This window comes from Cyanistes caeruleus, chromosome 8, assembly GCF_971803275.1.
Source record: "Cyanistes caeruleus chromosome 8, bCyaCae1.hap1.1, whole genome shotgun sequence".
Lineage (NCBI taxonomy): Eukaryota > Metazoa > Chordata > Aves > Passeriformes > Paridae > Cyanistes > Cyanistes caeruleus.
The window spans coordinates 36,489,825-36,509,069 of record NC_141708.1 but is presented as its reverse complement, the minus strand read 5'-3'; the positions used below and the strand labels follow the sequence as shown (position 1 = coordinate 36,509,069).

Genomic DNA, 19,245 nt, shown 5'->3' with positions numbered 1-19,245 from the left:
AGAGCATTAGTCCAGACTCAGGGGGAACACGATCCTGAGCTGGTGACTGAATGTCTCCTTTGCTGGCCACCCTGCGTCACCACAGGCACGGAGCTCGCTCCAAGGACACGTGGAGCACAGCCAATTCCACAATTCCACAAGGATGCTGTGGTTCTCCTGGGCAGGGAGGCCAGAGGATACCTCTCAGTACAACTGAAAACAACCTGCTCCATGAAGCACCCCGAGAGCTCCACTGAAGGGGGAAAAAACAAACCTAAACACATTCTGCTCAAGTGGCAAATATCTCACCATGTGCCCAAGCAGTTTTCCCCAAGTCACTGCAGCAGTTAAAAGATCTTCTGAGTATAAAAAATGTGCTGCAGGCACTTAAATTTATAAAGGAGGCTTCTTTGAGCTCTTAAAATATCATTCCATCCATATGTGGGTCTCATCTGAAGTGAAGATTTGCATGGCAATTGTACTGATTTCCAGTATATATATCCAATATACCAGGCATGCAGCACATGGGCAGCTATCCCATTTTAACCTTTGCAATTCACCTTCCTGGCCAGAGAAACTCCATCAAAGAAAGGCTGAAAAACGGGAAAAGGGAAAATGTGGCCCCTATGGCACCTCTGGGAAGGAGACAGCACACCCAAGACCAGGGACAACTTTTTGCAGATTCCCTCTGGTGCTGGTAGCACCCAATGAAAAGTCAGGGTTTTGCCTCCACTATTACAACCTTCAAAGTCAGTCACCCCAAGCTTTAGGGGTTTTATTTCCTTCATAGCCCCATCCAACAGGAAAACCCCAAACAAGCAAAAACACAGAGAAGAAGCAAAAAAACCACTAGCCAACCTCTAACCCTCAAAGCTGCTCAGCTGTAGCAGTTAGATCAACGTTTTAGGAGCAGCTGAACTGCCCTGTACCATACAGGGCTCTGCTTGAGGCTTTGGCTACTTTCAGCTCCAGGAGCTTCCTAAACACGGATTTTGTAACCCCTTGGGAATCTCCCATCCCAATAGCTGCTCAGCTTCCCCCCACTCCCTGCAACTTGATCCCACTGGATCTTTGTATCCACAACACTCTCTGGCAAGGAGTCAGACAGGTCCCTACAGAGAGAAGTCTACGTGCCACTGCCCACTCCTTGGGATTCCAGTTCCTGCCCCATCCCACCCTTCCCAATCAGAGGGGGTGCAAAGAAATCCTTGTTTCTGGCTCCCAGGCCATGCAGCTATGTTTACACTGCTGCCTAACACGCTCTAGAGTCTGCTCTCTCACAGACACCAGGTTGGGAAAAACTCTTCCCCCCTGCAATAACATGTAGGACAGACTTTGGAACTTCTTTACTGTAAAAACAGCAAACCAGAAATGTGCTTCTTCCTGGAAGCAAAGCAGACTTTATCTCAGTAGGTTCCTCCATGATTCTTAAGATGCCACACTACCATTTTCCAGCACATTTCTAGCTGCTCCTACTTACTTACCCAGCAATATCCAGTGGAAATTTGGGGGAGAAAAAAATGACTGCAGCCTGTTCCATAAATAAAAAATAATCTGGTTATGGATGCCAGCAATTTTTCATACAAAAAATGGTTTGGAATGTGATATGCCAATCAAAATTAGCATTTAGATATGACACGTTGCCCCACTCCATCCCACTCCTGGCCATCAACTCTGTTAGAGGTCCTTGTTCCCGCTGCACTTTTCCTGATGGCTGCATTCCACTCCGGGGGTAAAGGTTGCCTGTAAGCACTTTAAACAGTATGTGAAATGCTTTGTTTATCCAAAAATATTTTAGCTCTGAGAAACATTAAAGCAAGATGTAGATTTCAGCATTTGCACAGCAAAGAACTGCAACTCCTACAGATACTGCCAGAAACTTTTTTCCTTAAGGCTTTCCAGCTTTCAAAGACTATTTTACTAAAGCAAAGCTGCAAACAAAAAGTGTAATCTCTTAGTAATGGGCAGCAAAGGGTTGTTACAGCAAGGTTGAGGATGAAGCAAGGCTGTCATTTCTGTCTAGCTCACTTTTTTCAGAGCACATAATTGATCAAGCAGTAGGAAAAACCTTACGGGGTCTTCCCAGTAAGCAGCTCCAGGAAACCACTATCAAAATCATTTCCCTGCAGCCTGGCCCACGATTTCCCTTGCAGGAGTGAAATCCAGCCAGCCTGCAGGTCACCTGCTGTCCTCTAGTCTTAAAATAGTCATACCCACCTTAAAATACAACTCTGCCCCAAGCACTCAGCAAGGCTGTTGTTTAACACAAGAGGAATCAACCACAGTGGTCACCAGAGGCAAAAGCACGACAGTCAAACAACAATCACAATTCAGCTCATCCCAGTTATCCTAGGGGAACAGGACTGGAAGACAGGAATATTAAGAATGTTATTGCCTAAAAGCAGCGAAGCAGCCGCTCATTTTCCAGCTCAAAGCTCTTCTCATTTAAAAGCTGCTGTAGACACGATCCTTGTTTCAGCAGAAGAAATAAAAATGTGCTGGACCCTGCTGCCAAGGCCAGGCTACTGAGCCTGGGGAATTCTTTTGGAGAGGGCAGGGGACAGTTATCTCCTACTCTACTGGTTCTGGAGCAGTTATCAATTAGTGCATTCCCTGTGCTGTCTCCTTATCAGTATCTACAGGCTCACCATCCCAGAGCTCCAGGTCCATGTTTTCCTTGGGATATGGTTTTGTGGTCCTGCCCCTGCCAGGGAATTCCCAACCACCAGCTGGTTCTGCACCAGTTCCTTACATCCACAAACTGCCTAATTAATCAATGAACTTATCTCTGTCTACCGCAAAAGTAGAATTAACCAAGTATAAACAGAAAGAAACCCCACACGGACCTTCACTTACTCCTACTGTCTTCCAAGGTGGAATTTGCCTGGTGTGATTTTAAACTAGGCTTTATTTCCCATTATTTTCTTACACCTGGGAGAAAAGCAGTTACACCAGGCATGCTAAGTGCCAAAATTACCTGGTTTGCCTAAATGCAACAACATCAACCCAACTGCAGCACTTCCTGAGGTACAGACTACAAAATCAGGAAGTCACACAAGATCCTCAAGGCTTAGTTTAAGGGAAATTTTAAAAGGAGGGGAAAGAACTGTCCTACACCTCTGAGAGCACTGGAGGGGCAGAAAGGCAGGCTTGTCATCAAAAGACTCACACAGCACCGCCAGGTTTCACAAGGCCCCATCACCTTTAAAAAGGAGATCTCTCTCCCTCTTTGTCTAAAGACACTTTCCAGACCCGTGGGGAGAGGATGCCTAACTCTGAAACACACAAGTCATCATGCAAGAAGCACCAGAGCTGGGGCCAGTTGCCAGCTGAAACAGAGATTTCCATCCTTGCTGCCAAAGTACAAAGAGCAACAGGCAAAGCTGCGCCCTGTACCGATGAATTTAACGTCAACACTAAAGTAGACAAAGAGGTTGGAACACAAAAGTGACCTTCAGGCCCTGCTGACCCTCCATTTCTCCTTCAGACACCAGTGAAATGACACAACTGTCCCAGTTAGTCCAAGGAAGTCATCAATCTACCACAAGCAGAGCAAACCCCGCTGCAGTGCCCTTTGAGTGGTTTCAATTGGTGACAGAGCAGTTTATGGCCATCTCACCCGAGACCTTTCCAAGCCACTGCAGAGCATGGCAGCACAGCACATAAATGTGTTCCCCTCCCTTTCAGAGATTTACAAGGGTTATCCTCACCTCAGGAAAACTGTAACAACCTTTTTGCCTTCTCCAAATCCTGGTTGTTTTTTTTTTTTTTTGTTTGGGGTCTGGATTAACAGCAGGTGAGAGAGCAGAAGAGCATAAACTTAGTCCCAGTTGGGTGATGACAGCCTGTGCTGCTCAGCCCCAGCTGGAGTTCCCCGACCAGCAGAAAGTCTTTCAGCACAGGGCACACTCAGAGCAATAAAACCTGAAATCAGCAGTGCTGTCTCATTTCCCGCTCCTCTGCACAACACAATTTATTTTTAGGTCATAACCCCTGATGCGGGATGGAAAGAAAGGATGGACACAGGCACAACAGCTGCAAGAAAACTTGGGAGCACCAAGAATGAGACATTTCCACTTCATGTTTTATTAAAACAGCTACACCTTCACCTCACACTTAGTATTTCTGGAGCCAAGATATGTACTGGCACATCCATGTCACCTTCTCATGTGGCTTCCCAGCAGGCAAAAGCTGCTTACAGAGCCTGGCACCATCCTAAAACCTGTGCCAGGGGAGGGTCAGGTTGGACATCAGGGGGAATTTCTTCTTGGAAAGGGTGGGCAGGGGCTGTACAGGGAGGTCACTCCAGGCTGGTGACAAGGTCAGGAGCGGGCACAGCTTGGACCACCATGGTCTGGGAGGTGTTTTCCAACCTAAATGCATCTGTGAGCCTTGTGAACTACAGCAAATGGTACTCTTTTGTCTCTTGCTTCACAGGGAAAGAACAGGATTGAACAGACTGGGTCAGGTATGGGTGAGGAATATTGAGCAGGTGACTCCTGAGTGGTGGCTGAGCAAAGAAATCTCTGCTATGAGAACCCAAAAGTCAGTGAAATTCCTTTCCAAGTTACTCGAACCAAAGGCAATAACCAGATCCAGTACACCACAGGTGTGCATCAGAGCAAGAGTTCCACAGCGAGACCTGGGCAGCAAGTCCTGCACAAGGCAGGAAAGCAAAGCTAAGGAAAAATCAGCAAACTGGCCATTACCAAGCACACTCTTCCTGAAGCAGCTCCTCTTGCTGGAGAGCCCATTTTCACCTCAGACAGCAAGCAAGGAAGGGATGCACACCTAGAAGAGCCTTCACCAGCCTGAAGCTCTGCTGCACTTCCTTCCTCCCCTCTCACAGCGAGGTTTTCTGGTTTCTTAAACGTTTCAAGCACGTCTCACAAAACTCTCGTAGCCACTTAAAGCCAGGGGTTAAGTGCAGCTGAAGTGAGGCAGCATTTCTCCTGTTACATTTAAACTGTCTTACGTGTTGTTTTTTCCCATTCTGATGTTCCCCATCAGAGGGAAGCAGGAGGGAGCTGGAAGGCAGCATGTGCAGGTACTGGCACAGAAACCAATCCACACTTGCCTTCTGGGAGCTGAATTCCAGGGTGGGTCTGCAGAGGTGACTCGGCTGGGGTGCAGCCTGCTCCCAAATTCCACAAACAGAGCCTGTTCCCTGGCTGTCCAGAGGCATCCATCTGCTCTCCAAGTGCTGGGAGCCTTTAATTCCCTCGTGGCTGTAAAACACTGCAGGTGAGCAGCAAAGCTCCTGCCAGAATATCATGCTCAGACCTCAAACTCCTAGTGAGGCTTTGCCCTCAGCTGCCCCACACATCAAATTCTGCAGGAACATTTTTCTCCTGACACTGACTTGAGTGTCCTGGGAAAAGAGGTTCTTCTGGCCACTGCAAGGAAATAAATGAGCCACCTGCACACAAACACACTGAGGGCAAGGAATTCAAGCTGGGTTTGTGCTTGACTCATTTGCTGCATTTGAAGTTACAAGATGACACCTGTGACAATCAGGTATGTTTAATTAGTCTGGAAAGCAGCTATGAGAGTAGCAATTGCTCTGTGCTGACCATCCATACATCCCCAGTCTGATGCAAAAGACCCCTAAATCTCAGGAAGAGATTTTAAACAGGCTTAACACCAACATTAACAAGTGGCAGATGACTTGCTAGAGTTGAGAGGTCATCCCTGAGGGAAAACAGCACAATGTGTCCATAAATAAACTAACTCAACAAAACAAGTACAGCTGAGCCCTAAGGATGCAAAATAAATTCAATAAATTGAAACTCCCAGCTACAGAAGTTATGTCAGCTTTCAGACGTTCCCATAACTTGCAGCAGAAATTTGTTTCACGTGCTGGAAGAGGGTAAAAAAACCCTCTGTCTTGGTCTCAAAGCCATCAACTTGGAGAAGGAATTTAACTTGGAAAAGATATTTTCTGGACAACACACCCCTGCTAGGCTACAGTAATTGCTTTTTAATCTTGCTTCTCCCAGGCATTGCTGCAACAATCTTCCTGTGCAGGTAAACTAATGGTAAGGATTGGTCATTTCCCAGGCTTTGATGGGTATACAGGTAGAAATTCCATATAAAAAAATACATCCTTTCAGAGTTAGCTTTGGAAAGTGCTCTGTTAGCTCAGGCTCTGCCTTCTTCATGGAAAAAGCCCTTTGGGACAGGCAAACCTGGCCATGCACGCTCAGCATGAGATCTGGCACCTGGCAAAGTCCTATTGGCTATTCTGCAGCAGGTGCTTGGCTGGAATTCCACCGTTTTCCTGGAATTCCACCGATTTCCCCCATGGAAGCAATAGCTCAATCCTGACAATTGCAATTAGGGAACACACACCTTCACTTTGAACAGAATCAGATTGTGATTTAACTCTGACCCCTTCAGTCCCATCTATTCCCTCTCAGCATCCTCCAATTCCCACCACCCCACCCCAACTTTCACACTTGGTTTTGCAGTGGTTTTGGTATTTCAGCAGGAGCTGCCTTCCCCTTCTCCTCCTGAAAGTTTCTGTGGTAAACTTTGACACCCAGTTACCAAACTGTGGCTTTTGAAAGACACACAAATTCCCTGAAGAAACCAAAATACTGGATTGGAACAGGGGGAGGGAATTCCCTGCTGTGGCCTGCTCCTGTTAAAAATACCGAGCTGGGAGTCTGAAGGCTGCACCTGCACAGATGTGAGGGATTAATAATCTCTTCCAAAGGAGTCTTGTGAACAAGGAAAACATAACTGCCTTTTGCACTACTTCCCTTTTTGAAAGGCCATTTCCTGCAAAGCATCCTTTACTCAAGTTTTCCACTAGCTCTGTAAACACCAAAAAGCCTCTTCCAGCTTCAACAGCTCCTCAGATGATTTATGAAAGGTGCAAAAACATTACATTGGGCAGGAAAGAGAAAAACTGAGCTCCACAAATGTATTTGCAAATCTGACCTGAACAAAGCAACATATTTTCGCTAAAAATCAACAGAAAATAGGGTGGGAAATTGAGCTAAATCTTCCATAAAATGGGAAAGTGCTTCTGGGGCTGCAGACAAATCCTGTGCTAAGAAGCAAGGAGTCACTATCAGTAGAAAAGACCTTCCCTGGAATGCAGAGACTCCTTATTCAAAAGGCTAACAGGAACATAACACCAAGAGGAGCACTGTCATGACAATAAACAAACCCATTTGAAAATGGTTGTTTTCAAATTTCTGTGGAAAAGCCCAAACCAAGGACTGTCTGTTTTCAGCTCCCAACATAAGCAAGAAATCTAAGCTCCCTCGTCCTTAGAAATGTCAGCAGTACAAGACATTCCATTTCTCAGCAAAAGAAACTTTTCTATTGCAGATTTGATGAGCCAGTTGGCCTCGGATCTGGCAAAAAATTTGGTTTCTGGATCCACCTCCCCAAAACTGGACACACCTCAGGATCAGGAATCTGTTCCATCCCTCTAAAAGCCATCTGCAATTTCTTGGGGTTCTGGCCAAGCAATTAATTCCTCCTAATTACTGGAATGGGACCACCCCTGGCTGGAATTTCAGCCAGCTCTCCCTCCCTGCCCTGCCCTTGGGGGGGATGCTGATCCCTGACTCCAGCCTCAGGAAAAGCAGACCTTGGAAATGGGATCCTGGCTGCACTTCTGGATGTAAACATGCAGGAGGATGTCCTGCAGGGCAAGCAGGTCACAGGGAGCCAGCACAGTGACACCTGTGACCTGGGCGGGAGCAGCACTGGGACGCCTCCAGTTCTATGCTGGCTCATCACATCCAGCTTGGGGAGAAGCCAGACACGTCCTGTGACAACCAGCAGGATGAGGATCCTCCCTGCTCTCCCTTGCAGGTCTGCTCAGTGTCTTGGTTCTTAAACAAAGGGGAAGGAAGCATGACAAAGCATCCTCCCAATCCCCACAGCCCCACACCTGGAGAAGTGTCCCACTCCCCACAAATCTAAACTTTGAGGGGTGACCCTGTTCCCCACAACCCACACTTGGAGGGGTGACCCAGTATTCCTTGGAAGACTGTCCCAGTCCCCATAATCCTGCACTCGGAAGGATGTCCCAATCTCCACAATCCTGCATTTTGAGGTGTGTCCCAAAGCCCACAGTCCTGCACCTGGAGGGATGTCCCTGTCCCCTACAACCCTGCATTTGGAAGTTTGCTCAACAGCCTGACAGGGGAAAGGATGAATAACAACCTGACTGACACAACCCAGCTGCAAAAAGGGGAGCTGAAGTCCCAAAAGCAGGAGAAAGTTCTGCCCTCATCAGATACAGCCACAGATCTTCCTACACAGGATTTAAGATGGACTGACACATGTTGCAAAAGAAGTTTAATTAAGGGAAAAATAAAATATTCTCCATAAACAGTAATACAAAAAGAAAAATCAAAACAGCCCCTAAATTTCTGATGCTGACTTTACCAAGCCAGGCTTTGTTTCCTTCTTCCGAGCATTAAAAATCCAGTTTATGTTTCAATGACTGAATCACCAGTTGTTACAAACTATCTACACCACTTTCATCCCCTCCCTGAAGTTTCTAGGAAATTCACTGCATCAGCACATGGCAGGAGAATCCAAGTTTGACAACGCTTGCCAGAACAATATTCCTGCATTTTGAGCACGGGGAACAGCACACACAAACAGGGCAGCTGACCTGGCAAAAGGCAGCTGGTGTGGAAATGCCAAATTCCCCTCTACCTTACCAAAAACCCCAAATGCTGCGCAGGGGTTCCCAAAGCAAGGCAGGACGTGGGGCCCACAGGGCCCGTGGAGATGGGAATGGACACCAGGATGTGGGAATGGACACGAGGAGGTGGCAGTGGACACGAGGACATGGGAATGGACACAGAGGAACAGCGAGCAGACCAGTCCAGGGAAGGACTGCGTCTAGAGGTGATTTCAAAGTGTCTGATTTTAGCTGCATTTCTGAGCCTTGCACAAACCTCCCTCACTCCAATGACAAGAGGCAGCACCAGAGGTGGCAAGCTGAACTTGGGAATATTTGCAAAGTCACGCTGAGAATGCTTCTATTAAACGCTGTGCTTAAAACTGTGTCGCTTTGCTGCACATCGATACTTACACGGAGGAATTATTTAAGTACACAGCTCTGTAAGCACCTAAGAAAGTGTCCAGATAAGGAATAGCTCTGCTCCTTCTCCTCTTCCCACTTGTCTGAGACACTGCAGGAACGGTGCTGCCCTCACCCTGCCACTGTAAATCATAGCAATAAAAACCCCAATTAAAACCAGAAAGGTACTTTGCTCAAGACAATCAGGCAGGACAATCTGTCTTTTAAGGGCCGGACTTGAACACTTTATTTTTAAAAAGTACAGCCTAAATAAAATAAGTAGGTTATTAAGCATCCAGCAGTCCCTTCACATAAATGTCCATGGAGTAATTCACTGTTTTTATGAAAAAGGAAATGTTTTTAAAGCAGACCGGGAAAGGAAACAAATCCTCAGAACCAGAAGCCACTACAGAAACCACTCCTCTTTCTATTTATTTTAATTCTTCACCCACTTTTAAGGCTATAAAGACAGCAGGATCAGCATGTTCAGCTCTCAAAATTCTTCACGCTTCACTTTGCAGTGTCTGTGGAAATAAATGGACTTTTCCTCCCTTCCAGCTGAAGTTTGTGGGGCCTCTTCCATGACCATCAACAACACAAAGACAAAAGGGTGCAAGAACTCCACATCACCATTCTGCCCTCAAACATTGCTCCAGCACCCCCAGATCCAGCAATCCCAGGCAAAGAGACTCCAGCACCCCCAAATCCAGCAATCCCAGGCAAAGAGACTCCAGCACCCCCAAATCCAGCAATCCCAGGCAAAGAGACTCCAGCACCCCCAGATCCAGCAATCCCAGGCAAAGAGACTCCAGCACCCCCAAATCCAGCAATCCCAGGCAAAGAGACTCCAGCACCCCCAGATCCAACAATCCCAGGCAAAGAGACTCCAGCACCCCCAAATCCAGCAATCCCAGGCAAAGAGACTCCAGCACCCCCAAATCCAGCAATCCCAGGCAAAGAGACTCCAGCACCCCCAAATCCAGCAATCCCAGGCAAAGAGACTCCAGCACCCCCAAATCCAGCAATCCCAGGCAAAGAGACTCCAGCACCCCCAAATCCAGCAATCCCAGGCAAAGAGACTCCAGCACCCCCAGATCCAGCAATCCCAGGCAAAGAGACTCCAGCACCCCCAGATCCAGCAATCCCAGGCAAAGAGACTCCAGCACCCCCAAATCCAGCAATCCCAGGCAAAGAGACTCCACGATGCCAGAGTACTTCTTTCCAACACTGAGTAGCACTAACTGAACAGGGAACAGTCTGGTGTGCAAATGTTACACTGAAATACACCCCACAAGCTGCACTGGGCTCTGTCCCAACTATCCTAATTCAGGACAGTACTGGGAAGCAAGCAAGCCTGAGCATTTCCAGCTGTCTGCACACATCCTGTCATTGCACTGGCTACTCACCACCAGCAAGTCTCCTCCTGTTACTTCCAAAAGCAAGACCCACTTCAGTTCAGTCTCCTGCAGACCCTCAGCTGCCTCTCATTTTTAAATAAAAATAAAACTCATCAATACGTCAGTCCCAAACACAAAGTTTGTTGACACAGCTGACAGAGTCACTGCAGTACTTACTCCACTTCAGGGGTGCAGAAAATATCATTAATGCTTTGCATGACCCAGACCTGAAAGAAGCCCGTTATTCCCTGTGCTGCTGTTTCCCTCAGTGTTGTTATTTCCCTCTTGATAAGGCCCCACCCTGCCAGTCAAACCACAAAGTACATCTCCAAAACCTCATGGAACACCCTTTAACGCTGGAAACTGGGAATATGAAGACAAGGTGAAGGAAGAAAAAACAGAGCTTTGACAGCCATGGATGGAAGCGGCCCAGAAAGCTCACTTTGAACAGATGCACCCCAACCTTGGGTTTCTCTGGGAAGGAAATCTGAACCTGAAAGCGGGGATTCAGTGATAGGGATCAGAGGTTACAGCTCTGAGGTGTTCACTCCTCCCCTGGCTGCCAGGGTGGGGAGCCTCTGCCTGCCACAAGCCACCCTGCCACCACAACCACTCCCTGACAGAGGAACACACTGGCAACAGCCATGCTGGGAAATTCAACCAGCTCTTCTCCAGTGAACACAGAATGCTGGAATGGCTCCATACTGAGCTGGAAGGAACCTTCAAGCTCATCTCTGATGAGTTTTGCACACGCAGTGAACCCAGAGTTTGGAATCTGCACCTTGCAAAGGCTGGGAGCTCGTGTCCCCACATCTGTCAGGAACACATGTCCAAGCCCCCTCTGCAAGGGGTCAGGGTGTCTCTGCACAAATACAAAGCTCCCACCCCATAACACTCGTGCTGAAAAGTGCAGCAAGACAGAGGCAGGCAAAGCTTTATCCACATCACAATTTCTGGGAAGCTTGGAGCACAAGGGCCAAGTGCTCCCTGGGTTATTATCCCATGCCTGGGTTATTATCCAATCTTCAAATAAACACAAGTCATTAATTTATTAGCATGACATCACATCCTGCAGGCTGAATTTCAACACACTGCCATAACAGTGGAACCACGTGAAGAAATACAGCATTCCCCAGGATTTCTAGTCTGCTTTCCAACCTTTTACCTTGGAAAGACCAAAATGGACATTCTGGATGTGGGAACAAGACCTCCAGGGAGTTAACAAGCAAAAGACAAAACAATCTATTAAGTCAACCAACATTCTGTAGAGTGGACAATTATTTTAAATATCTCCTCATATCCAAATACAAATGGGCAGCATTAAAGCACAATTACAGTGTGAGGGGGATTATAAAGTTAAGAGGTTAAAGGAGATTGTTTGCATTAAGTACAATATTAGCAAAGGAGAAATCTAACAGGAAGAATCATAAAAGGATTTTAGACTGGCAGCCACTCAATAAAGTGGCCAAGGAAAGTTCCCTGTAGACAGTTATAAATGATGCTGCTCAATTCACTTGTGCCCTGATGGACCATGAGTTAAGGAGCAGCAGTTAGAAGTTAAGACAGTTAAGGAATAGTTCATTAAGAACATCATCTCAGCTGGCCAGGCACAGAGAAGAAGACAGCTAATGGCCTTTAGTGCATCAATCTGTGCACCTGTATCCAATATCAGCTGGGTCTCAGGTTCCTCTCCTCCCCTGGCACTGAATCAAGCTCACAGGGTATCTCCCCACATCAGGTGGGAACCCCTCTACCCAAAGCAGCCCATCTCCTTCCTTGAACATTTTCAAACCCCAGCAGGACCCTGAAAAACCTGACACTTCTTTGGGGTTAGTCCTGCTCACAGGAGGAAATAATGTAGATTTACCTGTGATTGTCATCTCCACAAGTATCCTCCCAGTCACTTACACTTGCTGAACCCATGGCTGAACTCTAGCATACCCTCTCAAAAACATTATAATTCTTGGATACAAGACACGTGGCTGGATGGGTCTGTGTCTTCTCAGCACTGCCACTCATTTTCTTGCAAGCAAAGGAATGCTGAACAAACCATCAGAACTCACATAATCCCCTTCTAATATATGTGCTTATGGCCCTGTTTTTGTTTTTGAAATGGCCTTTGATAACCCATCTATTTATCTTTTGAAAGGGAGAAAAAATGAATTAGGAAATTGCACAGGCAGAAAAACAAAGTCGATATCTGACAAAGAGTTTTGTTAATTTGTGGGTAATTGTTCATTACTGCAAAATAAGGTTTTTGCAGTGCTTCATGGAGAATAGATAAGAACCCCCAGCCCATTACTGAGTATTGTTTTTGGCAAAGGCAAGCTTCTCCCAGGGTTGAAAGCCTCCATAAAACCATGATTCCATTAAATATGGATCCTGACATCCCAGAAGTACCCAGGGGAAAGGGAACAACATGTTCTGTCGAGTCATTTAGCAAGGATCTTCACATTCTTGCACTCACCCTTTTCTGTCCACTCTTGCTTTGTTCAGAGCTCTGCTTTGGACATCACCTCCCCACCACTGCCTCTTCTGAGCACCCCAAACCTCAGCACTTTGGAACATGGGTGTTCCTCTCCCTTCCCTCCAAGTCTGGTTTACTTTCTTATTCCACTAAAAATGTATTCCCCAGACATTTGACATCCACAGGCGATTGGCACCCCCTGCAAGGGGCAAAGCTCACCCTGAGCTCCCCAATCACCCCAAAGTGCTGGATTTTCCCTCCCAGTTAAAGCAAGTGGGTTTTCAGCCCTGATGCACCACAGAATCCCAGAATGGTTTGGGTTGGAAGGGACCTTAAAACTCAACCCATTCCACACTGTGCCATGGGCAGGGACATCTTCCACTATACCAGGTTGCTCCAAGCTCTGACCAACCTGGCCTTGGACACTTCCAGGGAGGGGGCAGCCACAGATTCTGTGGCAGCCAGCACTGAAGGAGGACACCCTGGAATGCTGTCTCAGAGAAGGCTCCAGGAGCAGCTCACCACTCTCATGGCTAAGCAGGTACTCCGGCAGCAATCGCTCTCAAGCCACTTTCAAGGTCTTTTTCACCATTCTAACAGCAGAGACATTTTTAAGCCTTTCAAATAGCTTTGAATTAACTTTCCTGACAAAGTTTTCCAGAGCAATATAACCTGACTATGTAAAACTCCATGCAGGGACACACAGAAGACAAAGAGCAGACCTGAGAGCGGAGGAGACGCTCGATTTAGATGGAGCTGTTTCATTACTATGTAGATTCAAAGCCATTCCTGCAGTTACTGAAGCACTACCCCAGCCCTCCTAGCAAGCAAAAATCCATTTTGTGTACAAATAGGGCTTTTACAGCTTTGGCACAGTGCTTGACTGCAGAGTCAAACTTTTCAATGCCTGATAAAATTTTACTTGAAAGTGGCAGGAGAGCTCATGCCAGGAGCCTGTATGAAATGCCAGCTCAGTGGCAGAAGGTCAAAGCCTGGTATCAGGAGATTTAATGGAAGTGTTTCCAGACAAACTTCTTAAAAGCACTGGGCTATCTAGGGAGACACAGATTTACACCGCTTGGAAAGCCAAGGACCAATCTTTATGACTCTTCTCCAATCAAGGGTAATTTCTTTAACACTTTAACACTCACAAAAAGCACAGCTGTAAGGTGTCCTTTCCTGTGTCTATCCAATCATTGCCTGGTATTTGGCTGAAGTTAAGAATAAAGAAGTGTTTAATGCCATAGTTTTTGTTTTACAAAAAAAAAACCCAAAAGCAACAACAACAAAATCCCCTACAGAAAACATCAACCAAACAAAAAATACCCCAAACAACCCCCAGCCCCTCTCAGAACAACAAACTCTCAGGTGCAGAAGTTGCTAATGTCCTGAATAAAAAACCCCGAAGACAGACACAGACAACTGAGTTTGAAGACCAACAGCCCAAACAATTAACCTTTCTCCAGCAGTGCCTAAAACTATGGCTGGAGAAGCAGAAATTTAAATTGAACTGAAAGGCTCAATAATCTTTACCATTTTTACAGAAGTATTTAAGGTTAAGTTGGTGTCAACAATGACCCTGAGCAGATGTCAAGCATCAAGACTTTCAACATAGTGGATTTTGCCAGCTGTCACCACGTTGTAATGTACAAAGGGACAGTAAAACCCCACCAAACCCTGATCTGTCTGCTCAGGGTCTCCCCTTCCATCTACACAAATGCACTGTTGGATTCACTCACAAGAGCAGATTTGCAAGTGCTCCTCCAACTCTCCCATTAAAGCATCTCAATTGTCTGACTCTGCCATTTTAACAAATTCAAGTATAAGACTTTAAATTCAATTAGCACAAATCTCAGTGCTCCAAACATTAAATTTGCAAGTGACATTTAGTGGCATTCAACACACACGGAGCTAAGCTAATACACTAATGGACCAGCAAGGGAAATTGTAAAACACTCCCAATTGCTATGCTCTTTTTTAGTAAAGGAAATTAAAGAGGTAGGCTGCAGTGGACAGGAGGAAATGACAGCTATTAAAAATCCTTCTTAAGCCAAGGCTGCAAAAGCTCTCCTCTCCAGATCCACCTGTTCAGAAAGGGGCAATTCTAAGGCTCTTTCAGTCCTTAAGACAGGATTTACCCTGGTTTTACTTCTGTTTCTTCCTACTTTTTCTGATGAAGGCTTAGACAATGCAGCCCCCACTGTGTGTTGCTCCCCAGACACCGAGAGCAGGGATAAAATCCCCAAGCCTTGTCCCACACAGCTAACACGGATGTCACAGTGCCCACAGCACCCCAAAAAGCCAGTCCAGCAAAGCCACCTGAGGAATTCTGCTACCACACCTGTGCCTCACCCAGCTTGCTAAGGAAGATGCCAGTTTTCCTGCACTAGAAAAACTCAAAGCTACTGGACTTCAGAGATTCCTTGAAGTCCTTTTTTTTTCCCCAACTGGCAAAATGCTTTGCCTTAATTCCATTTAAACAGAAAAGGCTACCTTCAAGCAGTTTCAAAATCAGGGAGATAGAAGGCAGACCAGGCTGGGAAGTCAAGGAGAAAGAAAGGTCAGAGTCATGACTCTAAGCAGAGGGAGTTTTATTTTGTTGTGCATTTAAATCTAAGCAAATTAGCACAAGCCAAATCTACAGAAGATGCTTTCCCAATAAGGATTTATTAGTGGTTTTCTTTGATTATGTATGTGTAGTTGGACAGCAGAGCAGGACTGCAGCAGCACAGGAAGAAAACATCAACAGGACATCTGTCCCACTCTAGATTTGCTCCCCTGATTTGGATGAGTCAACTGTAAAGCCCAGCAACAGCAGTAACTGCATTTCTTTAAGAAACATGTCACAGTCTCCAAAATTAAGTTTTCTTTTCTCTTTCCAGCTCTTGATCAAGGACTATCAGAACAAAGCTCATGGGTTACTTTCAAAAATTTGGGGTTTTTTTTCTCCCCTCAACTACAACACCACATTTGATAAGATCAGAAACAATGCAGACAAATATTTTAGAGATGTTTAAATCAGAGGATCCCAGAATGGTTTGGGCTGGAAGGCACCTCAAAGACCATCTCTTTCCACCCCACTGCCATGGGCACGGACGCTTTCCACCAAGCCACAACTGCACCAAACACTGCCTCTGCTAAGCAGATTTTCAAAATAATAAAATATGACTGGGATGAAATCATCCCCAAAAGCCAGGAGGTTTCACACGTTCCTCAGTCTTCTGCATTTCCCCCAGCATTTTGGGGAAGGAGGGGGACAGGACTTAATTATTAACTTAATGATGTCACACCACACACTTTGGGAATTCAAGCTGGATTAAAAGCTGCAGATTCCATGCAGAACAGCAGCCCTCCAGAGGGCTCCTGCCCCTCTCTGTGTGCTGGTGCCCGGCACCCAAAAAGCCTCCAAGGACACCAAAATCCTTTGGAAAGAACTGACAGTACATGGGAGCTCAGTTCGTGACCATCAGAAACCTCTAAAAAACTCAGGTTTTTGAGCTCATTTTAAGCTCACCTCTACTTCAGAGCACTTTCTCCCCGTACAGCTGGGTTTGATGTGCTGCACTTGAATCATGACTGAAATAGCATTCAGGTGCTCTGCTCCACTTCAGCAAAGAACAGCCTGGACCTACCTGGCTGGGCAGCCTTAGAAAATCCTTTCTGCCCTGCACAAGTCCCTGCAAACCACCCCAGGAAGCAGGGACCAGGTGCCACATCCAACAAAGCAGCCTTCGGGCCTGTGTGCAGCACTCCTTCGCTTTTTGATGATGCTATATGGATTTATTCTATTACTCAAGCAGGCCCTTTCCCCAACAAGAGTCTGGATTATTTTTGAGCATTTTTTTTTTTCCACAGGATGTCCTGCTGCCCCAATTAAAAAGCCTTTAATTCCGCAACCATTCCTTACGGCCAGGCTGAAATTGCTTTTAAATCCGAGTAAGTCCCAGGCCACCCATATTTAGTGCACCAATTAACCAACGCTGAGCGATGCAGAGAGGCAGCAAACAGAAGAAGGAAGAATTTTTAAGCCACCATCACCCATAATGCATGGGTTCAGTTCAAGGGAACTCAAGAATTATCTAATTAAAAGTAGCACCTATTCAACCTTGATCAGTGTTGAGAGAAGCAATGAGATCCATGGAAAACAACAAATCACTTCCTTTTAAGCATTAATTCTGAGCAGTCAAATAACATTCATAATACCTCCAAGTCCTGAAAAATCATCCACCTACTTGGATTTATTAAATTTGTAAGTGTCACATTAAAAGCTAATTAACATGTTCTCAGGTTGATAATGTGGAAGGAGAAAGAAGCGTAATAATTCGGGAATCACCATTTGTTGCACAGATCACAAACGCAGTCTAAAGGCATCTGAGCTGAATTTAGTTCAAATTTTTAGTCCAAAAACTCAGAAAGATCACAGCAATCTCTCTGGATTTAGAAGGGGTTTACTACCCATACGATAAAAGCAGCCTTTACCTTTTGTCTGCCACCAACCAGGGAGACTGCCCTCTCTTTCCAGACTCTGAACAACTTCACAAAGCTGGAGCAATTTTAACACCCACAAAACACGACACAAAACAAACCAGAATGCAACTCCAATACAACATCCACTCCCCAAAAAAAATGCATCCAAGCCCAATCCCACCAAGATCCACAGCACCACTTCCACTGACTTTAGCCAGGCGTTTTGTACTGGTTCTGTGTTTTGCACTGGTTCACAGCTGGGCACAGAAGCCAACAAGAAAGCATTTTCAGCCACGTGGGAAAAGGGAGTCTGAAGGCATCACTACAAATCCTGCTGTCACACCAGGCTGCACCATCAGCCAAAGTGACACGAGGACATTCATCGACATCCCAGTGCTGCTCTGCTAGGAGAGGCTGCCTGCATCAGCAAGCTTCAGCAGCACCATGTCAATATGGCAGAGCTCCCATTTTTCACAAATAATAATCTTTTTCTCTCTCTTCCCATCTTCTCTCCGCGTATTTATGGTGCCTTGAAGGCACCGAGGCACTCTTTAATGAGGTTTTCACACAAGACAGAATAAATTAGAAACCTTGATCAAAACAGGGCCTCCAGGAGGAACACAGTACAAAGACAGCCCCATGCCTTATACACCCTGAAAAAATCCAAATACTGCAGCCGGGCAATCAGCAAGCCATTCCACAAGCAAACAGGGAGCACACCCTCCTGCCAGGGTGCCCGTGGTGGCGAGGTCTCTCCTTTTCACCCCCGTTCTGCTCCCCAGCCCCTTCGTCCCCAAGAGGGGGACAAAGCCATCACCCCCTTGCCACGCCACAGACCTCAGCCCCAGCGAGGCAGCACAGCCCCAACACCACTGCTACAGCCCTCCATGGGATGGGATGGCTCTGCTCCCATTCACAGCAGATGCGTCCAGCTTCCTTTGGAGCAGGGAGCATCCTGCCTTCCCATCCCAGCAGAGGGACTGGAGCCCCCAGGCTGAGGGGAGCGGGCTCACCCCCGCACTCCCACCTGAGCTAAGGGGACCAGATGTGCCCACAGAGCCTCGGGGGCAGGGAGGACCAGACCCGCCGCTCCAACACCCTGCGGAGGAGAGGACAGACCTCAGCAGGCTGAGGGGAACCCAGCCTCTCCTGGGTCCAGCTGAGGGGCTGCAACCCCCCGAGCTGGGGTAAAGAGCTCCCCCGGGACCAGCTGCACCCCCCGAGCTCGGGCTCCAGGGCTGCAGCCCCCCGAACTGGGCATGCAGAGCTCACCCGGGTACAGCACAGAGCTCCCGTGGGCTCCCACGGCCGCAGCCCCCGAGCTGCGGGTCCCAGAGCTCCCCAGGGCTGAGCAGACCGCGCCTTCCCGGTGCCCCCGGGGACTGAGGGGCCCAGATCCGCCCGTGCTGCGGGACCGAAGCTCTGTCAGACCCCCGAGCTGAGCAGCCCGAAGCCCCCTCGGAGCCTCCGGTGCTGCGGGGGCCGGAGCTCTCCTCGCATCCCCCGGGGCTGCGGGGGCCGCCGCCTCGATGAGGAGCCGGAACCCCCCGGGGCACGTCCCTGCCGGGGCGGCGGCGGCGGCCGCGTCCCCGCTGTCACCGCCGGTGTCCCGTCCCGCCGCCACCCCCGGGCCTGTGCAGAGCCGGAGGCCGCTGGGTCGCCGCTCACTCACCGTGCGGAGGCGCGGCTCGGTGCGGAGCGGGTGGGTGCGGCCGCCGGGCGGGTCCCCGGGCGCTGCGGCGGCTCCAGCCCGCTCCCCGTGTCCCGTTTCCAGTACCCCGTTCCCGTGCCCCGTGTCCCGTGCGGCGGCCGCGGGCGGGGCGGGGGCACCGCGCGCCACGTGACCGCCGTGTCATCCCGGCCGCCATCTTGTGCCC

The 19,245-nt window shown here is 47.7% G+C and overlaps 1 protein-coding gene across 11 annotated transcripts in view; it reads right to left on the bottom strand.

The window, feature by feature from the left end:
• SGMS1 (sphingomyelin synthase 1) overlaps positions 1 to 19,245 on the bottom strand; it is an 87,706-nt gene extending 68,461 nt beyond the window's left edge. For 2 of the 11 annotated variants that reach the window (XM_023930337.2, XM_086900023.1), the window contains exons 1-2: positions 2,197 to 2,325; positions 1,464 to 1,510 (exon numbers count right to left, since the gene is read on the bottom strand). The gene's annotated coding sequence lies outside the window, so the exon portion shown is untranslated. Of the gene's footprint in view, positions 1 to 1,463; positions 1,511 to 2,196; positions 2,558 to 19,040 lie in introns of those variants that run through there. The other 9 variants (XR_015289913.1, XM_086900018.1, XR_015289914.1 and 6 more) reach the window with 8 other exon arrangements.